Source organism: Carassius auratus, chromosome 21, assembly GCF_003368295.1.
Source record: "Carassius auratus strain Wakin chromosome 21, ASM336829v1, whole genome shotgun sequence".
Classification (NCBI taxonomy): domain Eukaryota; kingdom Metazoa; phylum Chordata; class Actinopteri; order Cypriniformes; family Cyprinidae; genus Carassius; species Carassius auratus.
The window spans coordinates 6,250,967-6,271,590 of NC_039263.1; the positions used below are offsets into that span (position 1 = coordinate 6,250,967).

Genomic DNA, 20,624 nt, shown 5'->3' on the forward strand with positions numbered 1-20,624 from the left:
TGTTTAAGCAATTAACATTAAATTCTAAAATCTTAAGTAATTCTTACTTTCTCTATTCTTGCAATATTCTAGTGTTCATGTCCCTGAGTAATTTCTGCATCCACCGAAGTCTGAAGAGCTGAAGAACACAATATGCTAGTAGACAGCAATCCTCGTGAGAGAGAGGTCTGGTGTGGAGGGTGGATCTGGAACTGACTTCTCTTGATTATCTCTTTTCACAAACTGCCCTGAAATACAATTCAAACATTAACAATGATTGTTATAAATGTAATGTAAGGCTCTTAAACTCATAATGCTCATTTTGGAAATATAGTTAATATCACTAATATGCAGCATGCACGATACAAGGAAGTGGTCAGTAATTACACTTTGAGGTATTATATCTATGTCAGTAAGGCTACCTTTAAGAAAAAATAAAATGAATAAATTAAGTTGTGTTATGCATTCAAATAGTTAGACATGCTAAAATACAGAATTTGTTAACAATAATAATAAAAAATAATATGCTGGGGAAAAAATTAGGGCCCTAAATATGTTTTTTTTTTAATGTTTAATAAATTGATGTGAAAATGTATGTACTACGAAAAAGGAGTAGAGAAAAATGAAATATTTATTTTATCATTGAGGATTTCTTAAAAAAAAAAATATATATATATATATATCGTCTCGCTCTCATGAACCCAGTCTCGTGTTTCGTCTCATCTTGTGGGATAAGTGTCTCATCACACCCCTAGTAGCCAGAGCAAGAGATACATTAGATTTCTTTTGCATGTCTGACAGTCTGAAATTAAGCAGAAGTATTTCGAAAGAGTTAAACCTGTATCCTGTTTTCTGGGTAACATTGAGAATATCACTATATATTGTTGCAACACCTCCGCCACGACCAGTCTGACAGGGCTCATGCTTATAACAGTAGTTTGGTGGAGTTTAGACTAATGCTAAATCAAAAATGGCTGTCAAAATTAACACTGGAACAAACACAATCTTTATTGTAGAAGTACTTCTATTTGAGCGTGTAGAACAAAATTCATCATAACAGTTATTTGAGAATTGGCTTACTAGTCATATGGAGCGAAGTGTCCTGGAGATGTTGTCCAACAGGAGATCTAAAAAGCCTAGCTCCCAGAAAAGATTCCAATTATTAACAAAAGGCAGTTTCTGTTCTTTACACCATGACTATAACCATTCGTTTAAAGCAAAAAGTCTGCTGAACCTTTCATGTCCTCATCTATACGTGGGAAGTGGTCCTGACACTATTATCATCATGCAGGCGATATGCTGCGCACTGTCTTGATCAGGCTCCTGAAGTCCCTCTTCAGCGTCTCCGTCCGCTCTGATGCCCACCTCACTCTTCAGGATCACGGGAATCTGTGCAGAAATATCAAGAACATGAGCACCAGGGAAGTATTCAGTGTGGACTTTACCTTCAGCTAACATAGCGCAAACGTGCCGGACGATGGAGTCTCTGATGATCACAGCGTTTTGTTCTGTCTCGCGAAGTGGAGCGAATCGGGTTCTGGTGGAGATCCTGAAGACCGGAGGCGGCGGATGGAGAGAGGTCTTCGCCCAGGGCCTGGATCATGTCTTACACTATGAAATAGGGTGAAGGACATCTGGGAAGATCGCATCCTGGGTACACCGGGCCTTTGCAGAGAACTACACAGAGTAGAGGTGGTAGTAGGGTTAGCTGTATACTTACCCTGGACTTATGAGCATCAACCCCTGAATATTTCCAGCACAGCTCTCCACTCGCTCAGCTGGGCCTGCTTCTCCACAATATCATGGATCTGTATCTTCACGGCCTCCAGCTCCTTATTAGAAATAAACAAACTAGAGAATAGGGGAAATGCAGAAAAGAAAAATAGCAATATGGAAAACATACAAAAATCTTTAGATACCAGAATTCACATGTTTAGATTTTACAGATGCATGACGATATATTGTAAAAAATAAATATGAAGTTATTTAATAAGCTTTGTAGCATCACCTGTGTTTTCTATCTCTGTCAGCAGCTCCCGTTAGACATTTTCTTGGAACTTCTCCTCTGTTTTAGAGGGTTTTTAAGACACTCCTGAAATCACTGTACAATTTTTTTTATCAATATTTGTTTACAATGATAAATCAGAACAAGCTTGAAACAGTGGTTTGAAATAGTTTCAGCCCATTTTAGACCACGAGTGACGTCACTGATAGACTCTACAATGCAGATTTTTAGGTTAAATTAATTAGCTTAACTTTATTTCATTTATCTATTGACAAATTACCATCAAAAACATTTACAAAACGATCAAAACCGATCCTTTAGGCATAAGATGTAATTAAAAGGCCAAACTTTCATTAATAAGGGCTCAAATCTAATATGCTATAACGTTAATTATGTTTCTATGCTAGCGTAATACTTGATAGCAGACATTTCAGGAAAAATACCATAATCGCAGAGGTATAAATATTAACAAAAAGTACTTAAAGTAGACTGTGGATGATATTAACGTGTTACTTAACAAATCTGTCGCAGTTGTTGGCCTTTTCTTTGGTATAACTGACGAGAAACAGAGAAAATGTCAGACGAGTCCTCTCCATAGACAGTAAAAGAAATGGACACAGCGACCCCATTTGAACTCAATTGAGACGAATGAATCCCAGTTTTAGCGTTTTTTAGCACTTCCGTTTCTGACGCGCAGACTCAAACGAAGCTTGACGACGTCAGCAACCTGTCTGCCAGATGTAAATCTTCTAAGTGGCTGTGCGTGCAAACTGCCATCGTTAATCTTGCAGAGACGGCGAGCTTGAGCGGGGAGTTCTTTGTCGTGAGTGAGCAGGAGTAAGTATTCTGATTAATTATTTTGTATAGTATTTTAAAATGTAACGCCAGTACGCCATATTAAGTTAATTGCCTGCGAGCTTCTCCACTTGTCTGTACGGTAATGCGACAGAGAGCCGAGTGGTTATGACGCAATCGTTAGCCTATTTTTTACAAAAACTGTTTATACGGGGCCATAATGTAACATAGAAGGTAATGGAGCCCTTTATACCTTGTCGTATATCTTTAGAAATAAATAATGGACAAACAGAGTCTTTAAACGCCTCAGATGTAAAGTTATTCGCTGTCAAAGTAACGCCAAAATGAATGGGAGTCAATGGGAATGCTAACGCAAGTGAAGTTCTGCTAAAAGATGGCAGCCCCCACCCGACTTCAACTTCCGGTCGAGTTCCTTGCCCATTGGTCCTCTCCTCTCCAGCAGCTGATGTGTACGCGGTTGCCATGGTAACTCAACGGCTAGAAGGCTAATAAAAACAATAAAATAATAAAAAAAGGTTTTAGCGACGTTAGACTTTTGTTTTAACTTTGTTTTATACATTTTATCAACCAACTTATTTATTATAAATTGTAAAACTCACCTCAGAAAGCTAATTCTCCTGTCAGACACAGTTGAAGTGAAAAGTGCGTCAAACAAACTCGCTGTCCTTCTGATACAACAATCTCTGCTGCAGATGAGATGGTGTAGACAGTCTGTGTCACTATTTCACGTTCATAACTCCTTACGAGATAGAAAGTTTCACAACTCTTTTCTTGTCAATACTGTGCGCGCGGTGCGTCAGTTGCGGAAGCGCGCGCCTGTATGTCACGTCACTATATATTAAAAGCATGTCCATATTCTGACTTGGTGAAAAGAAACATATTTTATCTTTAAGGAACGTTTAATCTTGAGTCTGAAGTTTAATTACACCTTTTAAATGGCTCTATACTCAGAGAGCATATAAAGAACGTAAAAAAAATATATGGTAATGATATTACGTGCATACGACGTTGTAGTTACGTTGCCAGTAAGTCATGAAGTTACCAATATATTACCAATAGAGGACCTATCTGGGACGTTCTTGGTTATCTGGTCACGTTGGAAGGACGTACTGACGACGTTGTGAGTTGGTAATGTGATGGTAATAAAATTACGGGCATGCGACGTCGTAGTTACGTTGTCAATTGGTAAGTCATGGAATTACCAAAAATTACCAGTACGTTACGTAACTGTTACGTCGTGTGTTAGCAGGGTAGTACTACATCCTTCATAACTCCAAAAAGTCTTTAGTTTTATTATATTCATAAGAGAAAGATAGTCTGTACCGATTTTTCCCGGAAAAACACTAGCGCCTAGAGGCGTGACGTGTGGGCGGAGCTAAAGAATCACGAGCGCCAGTAGGCTTTTGCGTCAAGAGCGTTTGGAAGCTGTGACATTACCCAGAGCCTTTGAAAAACATATTTAACGGCTCTGACATTGCCTTGAGGAAAAAACCATGATCCAAAATAAACCATGGCTAACAGTCAGATTCAGCCATTTATTTATGATCCAGAATCAGATCCCGAGGCTGAAACTGAATGAGAGCAGCAGCAGCAACGACTCGCTCCGAGCGGGGCTCGAACCCGGGTCTCTGATGGGAGGGGACGCACTAACAAGGAGGCAGAGATATTTGAAGCAGTTTTACTCACCGCCTGCAGCTCCAACTAGAGGTCTTCACAGTGCACCCGAGACCCGTCGACCCCGGACCCGACCCGGGACCCGTACGGGTTCGGGTCTATATTTTAAATCATCAGCCGGGTCCGGGTCGTGTCCGAATCTATCACCTCGGGTCCCGGGTCTGTTTAACATTGTGTGTAATACCCGTGCGATCGCCGATCGGAGTCATATGACTCGAAGAACATCCGGCCGTTATCAAAGACTGCTTGTGTTTTTTGTAACTTGCAACTTGTAAAATTAGGAAAAGAAAAGAGTGAGCCAAAAAAAGTGATCTTTCTCTCTCTCGCTCGCAGACTCAAGAGTTAATACAATCAGAATCAGAATCAGAAAGAGCTTTATTGCCAAGTATGTTTGCGCATACAAGGAATTTGTTTTAGTGACATAAGCTTCCAGTACACAGAGACACCAACACACAGACAAAAAAAAAAAAAATGTAGCCAAATAAATAAGTGTATAAACAATTGTGCTATAAATGATAATGGGATAGGATTGAAAAAGATGCAGGGATTTACTAGGATGGAGGGGTAACAAATAAATATAAGGATGTTGCAATTTTGTTTGCATAAGCATTTAACTGTTCATGAGGTAGATTGCCTGGGGGAAGAAACTGTTTTTGTGCCTTGCTGTTCTGGTATTTGCGGCTCTGAGACGCCGGCCAGATGGCAAAAGTTCAAAGATGGGGTGACTTGGATGTGAGGGATCCAGAGTGATTTTATGAGCCCTTTTCCTCACTCTGGATGTATACAGTTCTTGAAGGGTGGGCAGGGGAGCACCAATAATCCTTTCAGCAGTCCGAACAGTTCTCTGTAGTCTTCTGATGTCCGATTTTGTTGCTGAGCCAAACCAGACAGTTATAGAAGTACACAGTACAGACTCAATGACGGCCGAGTAGAACTGTTTCAGCAGCTCCTGTGGCAAGTTAAACTTCCTCAGCTGGCGAAGGAAATACAACCTTTGTTGGGCCTTTTTTACAATGGAGTCAATGTGATTGTCCCACTTCAGGTCCTGAGAGATGGTGGTTCCCAGGAATCTGAATGACTCCACTGCAGTCACAGGGCTGTTCATGATGGTGAGTGGGGAAAGTGCAGGTGGGTTTCTCCTAAAGTCCACGATCATCTCCACTGTTTTGAGCGTGTTCAGCTCCAGGTTGTTAAGACTGCACCAGACAGCCAGCTGCTCAACCTCTTGTCTGTAAGCAGACTCAACACCGTCCTGGATGAGGCCGATGACTGTAGTGTCATCTGCAAACTTCAGGAGCTTGACAGAGGGGTCTTTAGAGGTGCAGTCGTTGGTGTAAAGGGAGAAGAGCAGAGGGGAGAGAACACATCCCTGAGGGGCGCCAGTGTTGGTGGAGCAGCTGTTTGATGTGAATTTCCCCAGTCTCACTAACTGTTGCCTGTCTGTCAGAAAGCTGGTGATCCACCGACAGATAGAGCTAGGAACAGAGAGCTGGGTCAGTTTGGTCTGGAGGGTTGTTGGGATGATGGTGTTGAAAGCCGAACTAAAGTCCACAAACAGGATCCTCACATAAGTCCCTGTTTTGTCCAGATGTTGCAGGATGAAGTGCAATCCTATGTTGATTGCATCATCCACGGAACTGTTTGCTCGGTAAGCAAACTGCAGGGGGTCCAGTAAGGGTCCAGTGATGTCCTTCAGATAACCCAGAACCAGTTTTTCAAACGACTTCATGAAGACAGATGTTAGAGCCACAGGCCTGTAGTCGTTAAGTCCTGTTATCTTAGGTTTCTTTGGGATGGGGATGATGGTGGAGCGTTTGAAGCAGGAAGGTACTTCACACAACTCCAGGGATCTGTTGAAGATCTGTGAAAAGATGGGGGCCAGCTGGTCAGCACAGATTTTCAGACAGGCTGGTGTAACACCATCTGGGCCTGGTGCTTTTCTTCTTTTGTTCTTCTTGAAGACCTGGCACACATCATCTTCACAGATTTGAAGAGCAGTAGGTGTGGAACGGGGGATTGCAGGAGGTGTTAATGGTTGTGCAGGGAGATGGTCAGAATGGGTGTTGGGGGTTTCAAATCTGCAATAAAACTCATTCAGGTCGTTAGCAAGCCGTTGATTAGCCTCAGTGCAAGGGGATGGTGTCTTGTAGTTTGTGATGGCCCTCAGTCCTCTCCAAACTGAAGTTGAGTCGTTGGAAGAAAACTGGTCTTCCAACTTTTTAGCGTAGGTCTTTTTAGCCGCTATGATCTCTTTGTTCAGTGTGTTCCTGGCCTGATTGTACAAGACCCTGTCCCCATTTCTGTATGCATCCTCTTTGGCCTGACGAAGATGTCTGAGTTTTACTGTAAACCATGGCTTATCGTTGTTGAATGTTAAATAAGTCCTGGTAGGAATGCAAACATCCTCACAGAAACTAATATAGGATGTTACAGTCTCTGTGAGTTCGTCCAGATCGGTGGTAGCAGCTTCAAAAACACTCCAATCAGTGAGGTCAAAACAAGATTGTAAATCCTGCTCCGTTTCGCTGGTCCATCTCTTCACAGTCCTTACTACAGGTTTAGCAGATTTAAGTTTCTGTTTGTAGGATGGTATAAGATGAATCAGACAGTGAACAGAATTTCCCAAAGCAGCTCGTGGAACAGAGTGATATGCATCCTTTATTGTGGTGTAGCAGTGATCCAATATATTACTGTCTCTGGTGGGACATGTAACATGCTGTCTGTATTTTGGCAGTTCACGGGAAAGATTGGCTTTATTAAAGTCCCCAAGAATGATTTAAACAGAGTCCGGGTGTTGTTGTTCTGTCTCTGTGATCTGATCAGCGAGTTTCTGTAAAGCTGAGCTCACGTGCGCTTGCGGATGGATGTAAACACTGACCAGAATGAACGAGTGAAACTCCCGCGGCGAATAGAACGGCTTGCAGTTGACAAACTGCATTTCTAGATCAGGACAGCACATCTTCTTTAACACAGTTACATCTCTACACCATCGCTCATTGATGTAAAAGCATGTCCCGCCGCCGCGCGTTTTCCGAGTAGACTCTGATTCGCGATCCGCTCTGAACAGCTGAAAGCCCGGCAGATGGAGCGCGCTGTCCGGTATGGCGTCATTCAGCCAGGTTTCCGTGAAACACAGAGCAGCAGAGTGAGAGAAATCCTTATTTGTCCGAGAGAGCAAAAGGAGTTCGTCTGTTTTGTTAGGTAGAGAGCGGAGATTTGCCAGATGGATGCTAGGCAACGGCGTTCGAAATCCGTGCTTCCTGAGTCTGACGAGCGCTCCCGCTCGCTTCCCCCGTCTGCGCGTCCTGAAGCGCTTGATCAGCGCCGCCGCTCCTCCGATAACAACGTTCAGTAAAACGTCTGAATAATTAAAATCTGGTAAAAGATCTTGTGGTGTGTTCTGCCGAATGTTCAGCAGTTCATCCCTGGTGAAACTGATAGTGTTTGTTAAACAAAAAACAGGAAAAACGAACAAAAACAGTACACACACTGGAGAGCCAAGCACTGTAGCAGCCAAGCACTGTAGCAGCCATGCGCGGCGCCATCGAGTACATGCAGTACATACGGGTTCGCAATTTGAGTGCACAAACGGTAATGCTTGCAGACTTGACACACTCATGTTTAATTTATTTCAAATCAGCAACACAATCTGAGGTGAACTGTCACATGAATGTTTTCTATTACGCTCAAATTGCGTTAAGGCATTTTAGGTTGATAAAGCTAGCACGCATGTGCAGTCATGTTTCTATGGCAAGCAGTGAGGGACACTTCGACCGCCAAACCGCGTTTACATTTTCTCCCATTTTTATAATATTATAAATGAACCGTTTAATCTTGAAGTTTTAGTGGTTCAGATTCAGACTCGATGCTGAGCAGAGAGCACAGACAGAGATCAGATGATAGTAAATAAATAATGTCAGCGGCCATGGCATTGCACGAGCGATCGTTATTATAGTTCAAAAGGCAAACAGTGTAAGTTATTATGCGAATTAACTCGAGTCAGGATGTACATGTGCACAGTAGCATTTGTCATCCGTCACCGTGACATCAAGTGGACTTCTGAAGCTGAAATAATGAGTGGATTCAGCTTGGACTTGGAATAATGAGAGGAATAACATGAATAACTTTCTTGTCGGAGGATTGTAATGCATCATAGGCAGTCAGGTACAAGGAAGAGAGACCACGGCTCTTTAAATTAGGTAAGACAAAAAGCTGTATTCTTCGCAACAGGTTTATTGACTTGTAATAGCAATTTAAGGTGGAATATGTCAACGTCGGGTCCAGTCGGGTCTGTGTCTTCCCGGCGGGTTCGGGTCCAGATATCAAGTAATATACGGGTCCGGGTCGGGTCCGGGTAGGCATTTCTCGGATCTACATGGGTCCGGGTCCAGCTTTTGAAATAATAGACGGGTCCAGGTCGGTTCGGTGTAGTACATTACGGGTCTCTGTCGGGTTCGGGCAAGAAGACCTCTAGTTCCAACACACGATCGTGACCCTTTTTCGTTGGGATTGCATCATCCTTAAGAAATAAACAATTATTAATTGCAAATCCGTCGTCAAACTGGGCCTTGTTTGTAAAACAAGCATCTTCGAAATGCAGGGAACAAACACAAACACTTGCACAACCTTGTTGATGCTCTGTAAAAATAAACTCCGTCCAGTGGTCCCTTAATGCTGTTTTTTCTTTGGTAATCTATGCAGGGTTGTCTTGCCCTGGCAACCAAAAACACTCCTCCTTTTGTGACATTTCGCGACGCTCTCGCTCTGATCAGTGATTGTCTGTGCACAGCCTCTCTCTGCTCTGCTATATGGGAGCGCGTGCTCTTCATTTTGGCGTCACTTTGACAGCGAATAACTTTACATCTGAGGCGTTTAAAGACTCCGTTTGTCCATTATTTATTTCTAAAGATACACGACAATGTATAAAGGGCTCTTTATACTATACAAAATAATTAATCAGAATACTTACTCCTGCTCATTCACGCCAAAGAACTCCCCGCTCAAGCTCGCCGTCTCTGCAAGATTAACGATGGCAGTTTTCACGCACAGCCACTTAGAAGATTTACATCTGTCAGACAGGTTGCTGACGTCGTCAAGCTTCGTTTGAGTCTGCGTGGCAGAAACGGAAGTGCTAAAAAACGCTAAAACTGGGCTTCATTTGTCTCAATTGAGTTCCAATGGGGTCGCTGTGTCCATTTCTTTTACTGTCTATGATTTCACCCCCCCCTACTAGCAGCGCACATCACTTTCTGAGTGAAGTGCGCGAAGTGCGCGTGCCCGTCATTTTGTAACGGTCACCTTCCAGCGGACGGACACGGAGGAAAGGTAAGCGCTATAAATCTACTTTTATTCATAGATTTTAACTGATATAACGTTAAATGCCATCAAAGAGGAGTAGTGTTTTGTATTTTTGTAGGTTTTCTCTTTCAATTTTATAAATAAATGCTCTGTTTGGTTAATTAGCTCAAAAGCAGTCTCAGAGGTGGTCTAGGGTAACGTTAACTGTTAAAATCGAATATTTAACCTTACCTGTTTCAAATTATTTGAAATTTAACACTATAAACTATACAGTATTCACTTTCTTATTATTCAATTTTTAACCGTAGTAACGTTAATTAGTTTGTTTGAATGCCTGCCGCTCGAGCTTGATGATGCTCATGCTAGACATCCTGTGAACTTGAATATAACGTTAAACCGCTGTATAAAGTTTAACGTTAATTAGACCGAGGCTGCCGAAATCATGTTTTCAATGTAACATTATGTGATATTAATAATTTCCCCTTTTCTCCCTCAAGTGGCAGGCTTGTAGATTCTGTCATCTGTTCATTATTGGTGTTAATGGTGTTTTTCACATGCATGCTTTTTAATGCTAGTTTAATTATCAAATTAATCTGATACTTTCGTTTCACAAAAAGTGAACAAATTGTTTATTTTTGTAGGTCTTTACCATAGAATGTATAAAAACAGGTCCTTACTGCCACCAGTTGAGTCAATGATTCAGTGAATTTTACAAGGCATTCTCAGAACTTTTGGCCCCTTTTTTATTACAGGTTTTTATGGAGAGTATAGAGAATAATTCCCTTCCTCCTAGCCTCACTCAAGGGCTAGTCACACTGATTCCCAAGCCTAGGAAAGATCCGCTCTTTATTGACAGCTGGAGACCCATTTGTCTGCTAAACAATGATTACAAAATAATGGCGTCAATATTTGCCAATAGAATTAAAGAAACTCTTGAAACTATTATAGATGAGACACAATCAGGCTTTATGAGAAACAGGCATATCTCTAATAATATTAGACTAGTATTAGATATTCTTGACTACTCTGACCTAATATCTGAAGATGGCTTCATCCTCCTCTTAGACTTCTACAAGGCGTTTGATACAATAGAACATCAATTTATTTTTCTATCTTTAGAGAAATTTGGTTTTGGGGACTTTTTCAGCAAAGCAATTAAAACCTTATATGCTAATGGCAATAGCTCTATAAAACTGAAAAATGGAACTTCCCCTAGATTTAATCTGGAACGGGGCATTCGTCAGGGATGCCTAATTTCCCCTTATTTGTTTCTACTTTGTACACAGATTCTCACAACTTATGTATGTAATAGTGCTATACAAGGAATCTCTATTGCGGGTAGGGATATCGTCATTAGTCAGCTTGCTGACGATACCACAATCTTTTTTAAAAATGCAAGCCAGATACCTGTCATCATTCGAGTAATAAACCAGTTTTCAGAGGCCTCTGGTTTATGCCTAAATATTAATAAATGTGAGCTGCTGCCTTTAAAAGACTGTGATATACAAACTATTTGCAACATTCCGATCAAAAAAGAAGTAACATACTTGGGTATTATTATCTCTAAAGATCAGAAAATTAGATCTCAGTTAAATTTTTCTCCAATCATTAAAAAAACTCAGAACAAACTGAACCAGTGGTTGCAAAGGGACTTGTCTTTAAAAGGCAGAGTGTTGCTTACCAAGGCTGAAGGGATATCACGGCTTACATATGCAGCTCTCTCTCTACATTTGGACAATAAAATCTGTAAAGACATTGATAAAATGCTTTTTGACTTCATCTGGAAAAATCGTATCCACTATATCAAAAAAAGTGTTGTTATGAATAAATATGAATCTGGTGGGCTAAATTTTTTGGACTTCAATACTCTAAATAATACATTTAAGATTAATTGGGCTAAGCATTTTCTTAAAAACCCATGATTTGGAATTTTATTCCCCATTATATATTCTCTCGTTTTGGTGGTCTGGACTTTATTTTTAATTGTAACTACAATGTAGAAAAACTTCCTGTAAAACTGTCCACTTTTCATAAGCAGGTCCTTTTAGCTTGGTCTCTTATTTACAAGCATAATTTCTCACCCCACAGGTATCTAATTTGGAATAACAGAGATATTTTATATAAGAACAAGTCTTTTTATTTTGAGAGTTGGGTACGTAATCAGATTCTGCTGGTGGACCAGTTATTTAATGCAGAAGGGCGACTTTTCTCCTATAGAGAATTTCTATCAGCATATAACATTCCTGTTACGCTGAAAGAATTCGCAATCGTATTTGACGCCATTCCATCAGGCACAATCATGCTTTTTAAGTATACTAGCAGACTTTCACCTACTTCTGTCTCCCTCCCTGATGTGGCTGACTCACCAGTTGGAAGAATCTGTTTTTCCCATATTCCACATAATAATAAGCACATTCGTGCATTATTTCAGAAAGAGATTGTTTCTATTCCAAATGTTACTTTTTACTGGAACCGTTTTGTAAATGACATTGACTGGAAAAAGGTTTGGATGATTCCTCACAGGTATTTATTAGTAAATAAGGTGAAAGAAGTATCTTTCAGAATAATTCACAGATATTACCCTGCTAATCATTACATGATTAAATTTAAAAGGGACATCAATGCAAACTGTTCTTTTTGTGAAGACCATCCCGAAACAGTTTTGCACCTATTTTGGTATTGCCCACACACTAGAACATTTTGGCAAAAGCTCAGCAGATTCATCATTGACCATATTTTTAAAGACTTTGCCTTATTGTGGAAGGATTTTATTTTTTGTTTTTATAAAAGTCAAAGTAAAGAAAAAACGTACTTCATTATAAATTTATTAATACTTTTGGCAAAATTTCACATTCATAAATGTAAATTCAGCTCTAAAAAACCTTGTTTTGTACTCTTTATCCATGAAGTTGAACATTATATTAATCTGATTTCTGGCTCAAACAACAAAAAGGCTGTTAAAACTATCAGCATATGGTCTTCCTTCACTTTGTAATGATCTGTAAGCTTCCCCTGGCTACTTTAATTTATTTATTTATTTTTTGTTTATCTCTATGTTTTTTTGTATATTATGGCTAATCACATGTGAATTGTACCCTTTTTGCAATAATAATAAAAAAAAAAAAAAAAAAAAAAAAAAACATTACGTAACTGTTACGTAACTGCGACGTAATCTGGTGACCAAAGTTTCGTCGTGGCGACGTAGTGCAACCGGAAAAGTGAAAGGTGCGTATACGTCGCCACAACGTAACTTTGTGACGTTGCCAGTAAGTAACTGCGACGTCGTGGCAACGTCGCGGATCGGTGGTCGTGTGCTGGTAATCAGTTGGTCATTTTTTTAAATAATTATTCTATGGGCGGACATGCAGCACTTGAACCTAATTTATGTCCTCATATGCCCAAACTAATTTAAAGGATGTTTCAGCAGCTGTGAATGATGAATACATACTCGAAATGAATTCAGTTAATTTATTAACAAGCAAATATGAACAGTAATACACCCAGATTATTAATAAAAACAGGATATACAGTGAAATATGAATGAAAGCATTCAGCCCATACAGAAGCACATAGATTGAGATATATTAATAATAAATACATTTCCATATATTGAAATATCTATACCCTTCTGTAAGCATCCAGGGTCAAAACATTAAGCACAACATGCAAGTCTTAGTAGGCACTCAGTACATTGCATTTAAATATTATCATTAACAATGCACACATTCATCAACTAATCACAAGATCCCACAATAATCTTCAGCTAATCACACCCTTAACCAAACCACTACAAAAAATTCATTGAAAATAATATGCAATAGCTTATGAACAGATGTATCATAGCAAATCAAGTTTAATGAATCTCACACCTATCATACAGCATTATGGCCAGTTCACACTGCCACAAAAATATATCTAAATATATACAGTATTGTTCAAAATAATAGCAGTACAATGTGACTAACCAGAATAATCAAGGTTTTTCGTATATTTTTTTATTGCTACGTGGCAAACAAGTTACCAGTAGGTTCAGTAGATTCTCAGAAAACAAATGAGACCCAGCATTCATGATATGCACGCTCTTAAGGCTGTGCAATTGGGCAATTAGTTGAATTAGTTGAAAGGGGTGTGTTCAAAAAAATAGCAGTGTGGCATTCAATCACTGAGGTCATCAATTTTGTGAAGAAACAGGTGTGAATCAGGTGGCCCCTATTTAAGGATGAAGCCAACACTTGTTGAACATGCATTTGAAAGCTGAGGAAAATGGGTCGTTCAAGACATTGTTAAGAAGAACAGCGTACTTTGATTAAAAAGTTGATTAGAGAGGGGAAAACCTATAAAGAGGTGCAAAAAATGATAGGCTGTTCAGCTAAAATGATCTCCAATGCCTTAAAATGGAGAGCAAAACCAGAGAGACGTGGAAGAAAACGGAAAGCAACCATCAAAATGGATAGAAGAATAACCAGAATGGCAAAGGCTCAGCCAATGATCACCTCCAGGATGATCAAAGACAGTCTGGAGTTACCTGTAAGTACTGTGACAGTTAGAAGACGTCTGTGTGAAGCTAATCTATTTTCAAGAATCCCCCGCAAAGTCCCTCTGTTAAAAAAAGGCATGTGCAGAAGAGGTTACAATTTGCCAAAGAACACCTCAACTGGCCTAAAGAGAAATGGAGGAACATTTTGTGGACTGATGAGAGTAAAATTGTTCTTTTTGGGTCCAAGGGCCACAGGCAGTTTGTGAGACGACCCCCAAACTCTGAATTCAAGCCACAGTACACAGTGAAGACAGTGAAGCATGGAGGTGCAAGCATCATGATATGGGCATGTTTCTCCTACTATGGTGTTGGGCCTATTTATCGCATACCAGGGATCATGGATCAGTTTGCATATGTTAAAATACTTGAAGAGGTCATGTTGCCCTATGCTGAAGAGGACATGCCCTTGAAATGGTTGTTTCAACAAGACAATGACCCAAAACACACTAGTAAACGGGCAAAGTCTTGGTTCCAAACCAACAAAATTAATGTTATGGAGTGGCCAGCCCAATCTCCAGACCTTAATCCAATTGAGAACTTGTGGGGTGATATCAAAAATGCTGTTTCTGAAGCAAAACCAAGAAATGTGAATGAATTGTGGAATGTTGTTAAAGAATCATGGAGTGGAATAACAGCTGAGAGGTGCCACAAGTTGGTTGACTCCATGCCACACAGATGTCAAGCAGTTTTAAAAAACTGTGGTCATACAACTAAATATTAGTTTAGTGATTCACAGGATTGCTAAATCCCAGAAAAAAAAGTTTGTACAAAATAGTTTTGAGTTTGTACAGTCAAAGGTAGACACTGCTATTTTTTTTAACACACCCCTTTCAACTAATTGCCCAATTGCACAGCCTTAAGAGCGTGCATATGTGATGAGTCCCTCGTTACTTCCACTAAGACCGGTCAGTGGGTGTGGCTGGAAGGCTCGTCAACGGAATTGTGTCCACCTGTTCCTTCCCTATATAGTGTCAGCTCTGTTTGGTGTGGAGCGTGAACTCCCGGTTGTTTGGTTTTGCTTTGGCTATTTTGAGGTTATGATTAGTTTAACTCGGTTCTGTTGGATGCTTGGAGCATTCGTTTGTTTGAAGGAATCGTGTTTTGGTTTGTTGATTTCTTAATTTATGTTCTTTATTTATATTAATAAATATCTTCGTTGCAACATACCAACCTGACTATGTCCTCCTTCCCATTTGTCACGGCTTTGAGCCAGTCGTGACAAATGTGGGGGCTCGTTCTTTAAATTTAAGTGATTTGTTTGGTAAAAATATCACTCAGTTTTATTGATTTGATGATTGATTTGTTAAATTAATATTTCTGTTTGCTCTTTTGGTAATGTTTAATATTTGGTTCTACAAATTCTGGAGGATATAGTGGTTGGTTTGTTTGTTTTGTTGCTCTGTGGGAGTTCATGTTTGGTAACTATTGGCTACTCTTTGTATATTTAGAGGGGAAGTTTATTATTGGATTTGCTTTTCCCTGGTTAGGCTTAGCGGGGTATCCTTAACGGGATACTCTGATCTTTTTTATTTTAGTTTATTTTTTTTGTACGGTGAAAGCAGTCAGAGCAGTTGTCTCGGGAACACATCCGTGTTTTGTGGTAGTGACCCTTTAATCGGTTGCTATTGCAAACACTGGTTTATGGTGTATAAGAACCCACTGCAAGTAACTGTATGAAGATTAGGGATGAGTTTATGTAGTTTTGAAGTTTAGTTAGAGGGAATTGCTTATCCAAATTCTAGCCCTCAAATATGTTTGGAAAAATTAAGTAGCCAATTTGTTGTTTGACCATGGCCTCAAAAATTGGGGAGTTTATTAGTGCTCCATCTGAAAGTTTGTTGAACGCGGTTTCTTGGCATGGTAGGGTTTTATTGTTGTTTTTGTAGGAATTTTTCTACATTGGTGGTCCCCCTGACAAACTTATTGCGAGGAGGAAAACTTGGGGTAATGGGAGGTGTAGACCGTGACTCGACTTCGTGTAAATTTGATGTAGTGACTAATATGAGATTGATCCCTAGGTTTGACGAGAAATATGTTGAACGCTTCTTTTTGTTGTTTGAGCGTGTGGCAGATGCAAGAAAGTGGCCTGATGAGGAACGTACACTTATGTTGCAGTCTGTTTTACAGGCAAAGCTCAAGAAGCGTATGCATCTCTTAGTGTAGAAGATGCTAATGATTATTTGACCGTTAAGAATGCAGTGTTGAGGGCATATGAATTGGTTCCAGAGGCCTACAGGCAAAAATTTAGGTCCTGGAAAAAAGAAGATAGCCAAACGCATGTTGAGTTTTGTACATGATATTTCAGTTTACTTCAGTCGTTGGTGTACTGCTTCTGATGTGAAGACGTTAGATAATTTGAAGGACTTGATGTTGCTTGAACAGTTTAAAAACTCAGTTTCACAAAGAGTAGCAACATATATCAGTGAGGAAAAAACCCGCCACCGCATATGAGGCAGCCATTATGGCTGATGATTTTTTTTTTTTTTCTGATTCATAAAACCTCTTTTGGAGAGTGTTCAGAAAGAATCTTATGATCCTAGCAGGTCTTCTAAAATTGTGCGTGCTTCATCTGATCGACTACGTAGTTTCTCTGTTGGAGAGAAAGACAGAGAAAACCAGTGTAATTATTGCCAAGCGTTTGGTCACTGGAAGAATGAGTGTACGTCTTTAAAAGCAAAAGATGTTGCTAAAGCTTTCTGAAGATGGCATTGATCACCCAGTTGGATTCTTTTTTTAGAAAGTTTAGTGCTTACCAACTTAATTATTCTGTGTTTTGAGAAGGAAGCACTGGCTCTCATTTGGGCTTTGCAACACTTTGAAGTTATGTGGGTTCATCTGTGGGACCTCTGGTGGTTTTTACTGATCATAACCCATTAGTTTTTCTTCATTACAGAACCCTAACCAAAGGTTAATGAAGTGGTTTTGTTTTTACAGGGATACCTGTTGGACATTCGCCATATTCAAGGCACAGAGAACACAACTGCTGATGCTTTATCGCGTATTCATATAGTCTAATATTATAGGATTTCTCCTATTTCCTTGTCTTTATCTCTATTCTTTTCTTAAGTTGCTTCCTAGGCGCCAGGTTGCTGGAAGGAGTTGGAGAGCTAAGACTGCTGGAGTTTTGCGATCTGGATTGAATCTTATTTTATTTTTATCTTTTTGGACTGAAGCTTTGTGAAGTTATGATTTGTGTAAACTACTTTGTTCTTTTTTCCCTCGTTACTTCCACTAAGACCGGTCAGTGGGTGTGGTTGGAAGGCTCGTCAACGGAATTGTGTCCACCTGTTCCTTCCCTATATAGTGTCAGCTCTGTTTGGTGTGGAGTGTGAACTCCCGGTTGTTTGGTTTTGCTTTGGCTATTTTGAGGTTATGATTAGTTTAACTCGGTTCTGTTGGATGCTTGGAGCATTCGTTTGTTTGAAGGAATCGTGTTTGGGTTTGTTTTCTTTTATGTTCTTTATTTATATTAATAAATATCTACGTTGCAACATACCAACCTGACTATGTCCTCCTTCCCATTTGTCACGGCTTTGAGCCGGTCGTGACACATATCATGAATGCTGGGTCTTGTTTGTTTTCTGACAATCTACTGAACCTACTGGTAACTTGTTTGCCACGTAGCAATAAAAAATATACTAAAAACCTTGATTATTCTGGTTAGTCACATTGTACTGCTATTATTTTGAACAATACTGTATAGGTTTAAGCAATTAACATTAAATTCTAAAATCTTAAGTAATTCTTACTTTCTCTATTCTTGCAATATTCTAGTGTTCATGTCCCTGAGTAATATCTGCATCCACCGAAGTCTGAAGAGCTGAAGAACACAATATGCTAGTAGACAGCAATCCTCGTGAGAGAGAGGTCTGGTGTGGAGGGTGGATCTGGAACTGACTTCTCTTGATTATCTCTTTTCACAAACTGCCCTGAAATACAATTCAAACATTAACAATGATTGTTATAAATGTAATGTAAGGCTCTTAAACTCATAATGCTCATTTTGGAAATATAGTTAATATCACTAATATGCAGCATGCACGATACAAGGAAGTGGTCAGTAATTACACTTTGAGGTATTATATCTATGTCAGTAAGGCTACCTTTAAGAAAAAATAAAATGAATAAATTAAGTTGTGTTATGCATTCAAATAGTTAGACATGCTAAAATACAGAATTTGTTAACAATAATAATAAAAAATAATATGCTGGGGAAAAAATTAGGGCCCTAAATATGTTTTTTTTTTAATGTTTAATAAATTGATGTGAAAATGTATGTACTACGAAAAAGGAGTAGAGAAAAATGAAATATTTATTTTATCATTGAGGATTTCTTAAAAAAAAAAAAAAAAAAAAAAATATATATATATATATATATATATATATATATATATATATCGTCTCGCTCTCATGAACCCAGTCTCGTGTTTCGTCTCATCTTGTGGGATAAGTGTCTCATCACACCCCTAGTAGCCAGAGCAAGAGATACATTAGATTTCTTTTGCATGTCTGACAGTCTAAAATTAAGCAGAAGTATTTCGAAAGAGTTAAACCTGTATCCTGTTTTCTGGGTAACATTGAGAATATCACTATATATTGTTGCAACACCTCCGCCACGACCAGTCTGACAGGGCTCATGCTTATAACAGTAGTTTGGTGGAGTTTAGACTAATGCTAAATCAAAAATGCCTGTCAAAATTAACACTGGAACAAACACAATCTTTATTGTAGTAGTACTTCTATTTGAGCGTTTAGAACAAAATTCATCATAACAGTTATTTGAGAATTGGCTTACTAGTCATATGGAGCGAAGTGTCCTGGAGATGTTGTCCAACAGGAGATCTAAAAAGCCTAGCTCCCAGAAAAGATTCCAATTATTAACAAAAGGCAGTTTCTGTTCTTTACACCATGACTATAACCATTCGTTTAAAGCAAAAAGTCTGCTGAACCTTTCATGTCCTCATCTATACGTGGGAAGTGGTCCTGACACTATTATCATCATGCAGGCGATATGCTGCGCACTGTCTTGATCAGGCTCCTGAAGTCCCTCTTCAGCGTCTCCGTCCGCTCTGATGCCCACCTCACTCTTCAGGATCACGGGAATCTGTGCAGAAATATCAAGAACATGAGCACCAGGGAAGTATTCAGTGTGGACTTTACCTTCAGCTAACATAGCGCAAACGTGCCGGACGATGGAGTCTCTGATGATCACAGCGTTTTGTTCTGTCTCGCGAAGTGGAGCGAATCGGGTTCTGGTGGAGATCCTGAAGACCGGAGGCGGCGGATGGAGAGAGGTCGTCGCCCAGGGCCTGGATCATGTCTTACACTATGAAATAGGGTGAAGGACATCTGGGAAGATCGCATCCTGGGTACACCGGGCCTTTGCAGAGAACTACACAGAGTAGAGGTGGTAGTAGGGTTAGCTGTATACTGACCCTGGACTTATGAGCATCAACCCCTGAATATTTCCAGCACAGCTCTCCACTCGCTCAGCTGGGCCTGCTTCTCCACAATATCATGGATCTGTATCTTCACGGCCTCCAGCTCCTTATTAGAAATAAACAAACTAGAGAATAGGGGAAATGCAGAAAAGAAAAATAGCAATATGGAAAACATACAAAAATCTTTAGATACCAGAATTCACATGTTTAGATTTTACAGATGCATGATGATATATTGTAAAAAATAAATATGAAGTTATTTAATAAGCTTTGTAGCATCACCTGTGTTTTCTATCTCTGTCAGCAGCTCCCGTTAGACATTTTCTTGGAACTTCTCCTCTGTTTTAGAGGGTTTTTAAGACACTCCTGAAATCACTGTACAATTTTTTTTTATCAATATTTGTTTACAATGATAAATCAGAACAAGCTTGAAACAGTGGTTTGAAATAGTTTCAGCCCATTTTAGACCACGAGTGACGTCACTGATAGACTCTACAATGCAGATTTTTAGGTTAAATTAATTAGCTTAACTTTATTTCATTTATCTATTGACAAATTACCATCAAAAACATTTACAAAACGATCAAAACCGATCCTTTAGGCATAAGATGTAATTAAAAGGCCAAACTTTCATTAATAAGGGCTCAAATCTAATATGCTATAACGTTAATTATGTTTCTATGCTAGCGTAATACTTGATAGCAGAAATTTCAGGAAAAATACCATAATCGCAGAGGTATAAATATTAACAAAAAGTACTTAAAGTAGACTGTGGATGATATTAACGTGTTACTTAACAAATCTGTCGCAGTTGTTGGCCTTTTCTTTGGTATAACTGACGAGAAACAGAGAAAATGTCAGACGAGTCCTCTCC

General features: G+C 39.5%; 2 long non-coding RNA genes across 5 annotated transcripts; both read right to left on the reverse strand.

Annotated features, from left to right (window-relative positions):
* Positions 1 to 1,450: 1,450 nt before the first annotated feature.
* On the reverse strand, positions 1,451 to 20,624 carry LOC113038327 (uncharacterized). 3 transcript variants are annotated; one of them, XR_003274762.1, is made up of 6 exons: positions 20,549 to 20,624; positions 20,033 to 20,125; positions 19,745 to 19,856; positions 19,470 to 19,635; positions 1,700 to 1,811; positions 1,451 to 1,590 (listed from the first exon to the last, which is right to left on the reverse strand). It is a non-coding gene; the product is annotated as an uncharacterized LOC113038327 (long non-coding RNA). The 3 variants fall into 3 exon arrangements; XR_003274760.1 differs by lacking the exon at positions 1,451 to 1,590 and having other exon boundaries at positions 1,597 to 1,811; XR_003274761.1 differs by lacking the exon at positions 1,451 to 1,590 and having other exon boundaries at positions 1,597 to 1,811; positions 19,745 to 19,875.
* LOC113038328 (uncharacterized) lies at positions 14,313 to 19,411 on the reverse strand. Of its 2 annotated transcripts, none has more exons than XR_003274763.1 (3): positions 19,105 to 19,411; positions 18,059 to 18,238; positions 14,313 to 14,371 (listed from the first exon to the last, which is right to left on the reverse strand). It is a non-coding gene; the product is annotated as an uncharacterized LOC113038328 (long non-coding RNA). The 2 variants fall into 2 exon arrangements; XR_003274764.1 differs by lacking the exon at positions 14,313 to 14,371 and having other exon boundaries at positions 18,093 to 18,238; positions 19,105 to 19,160; positions 19,259 to 19,411.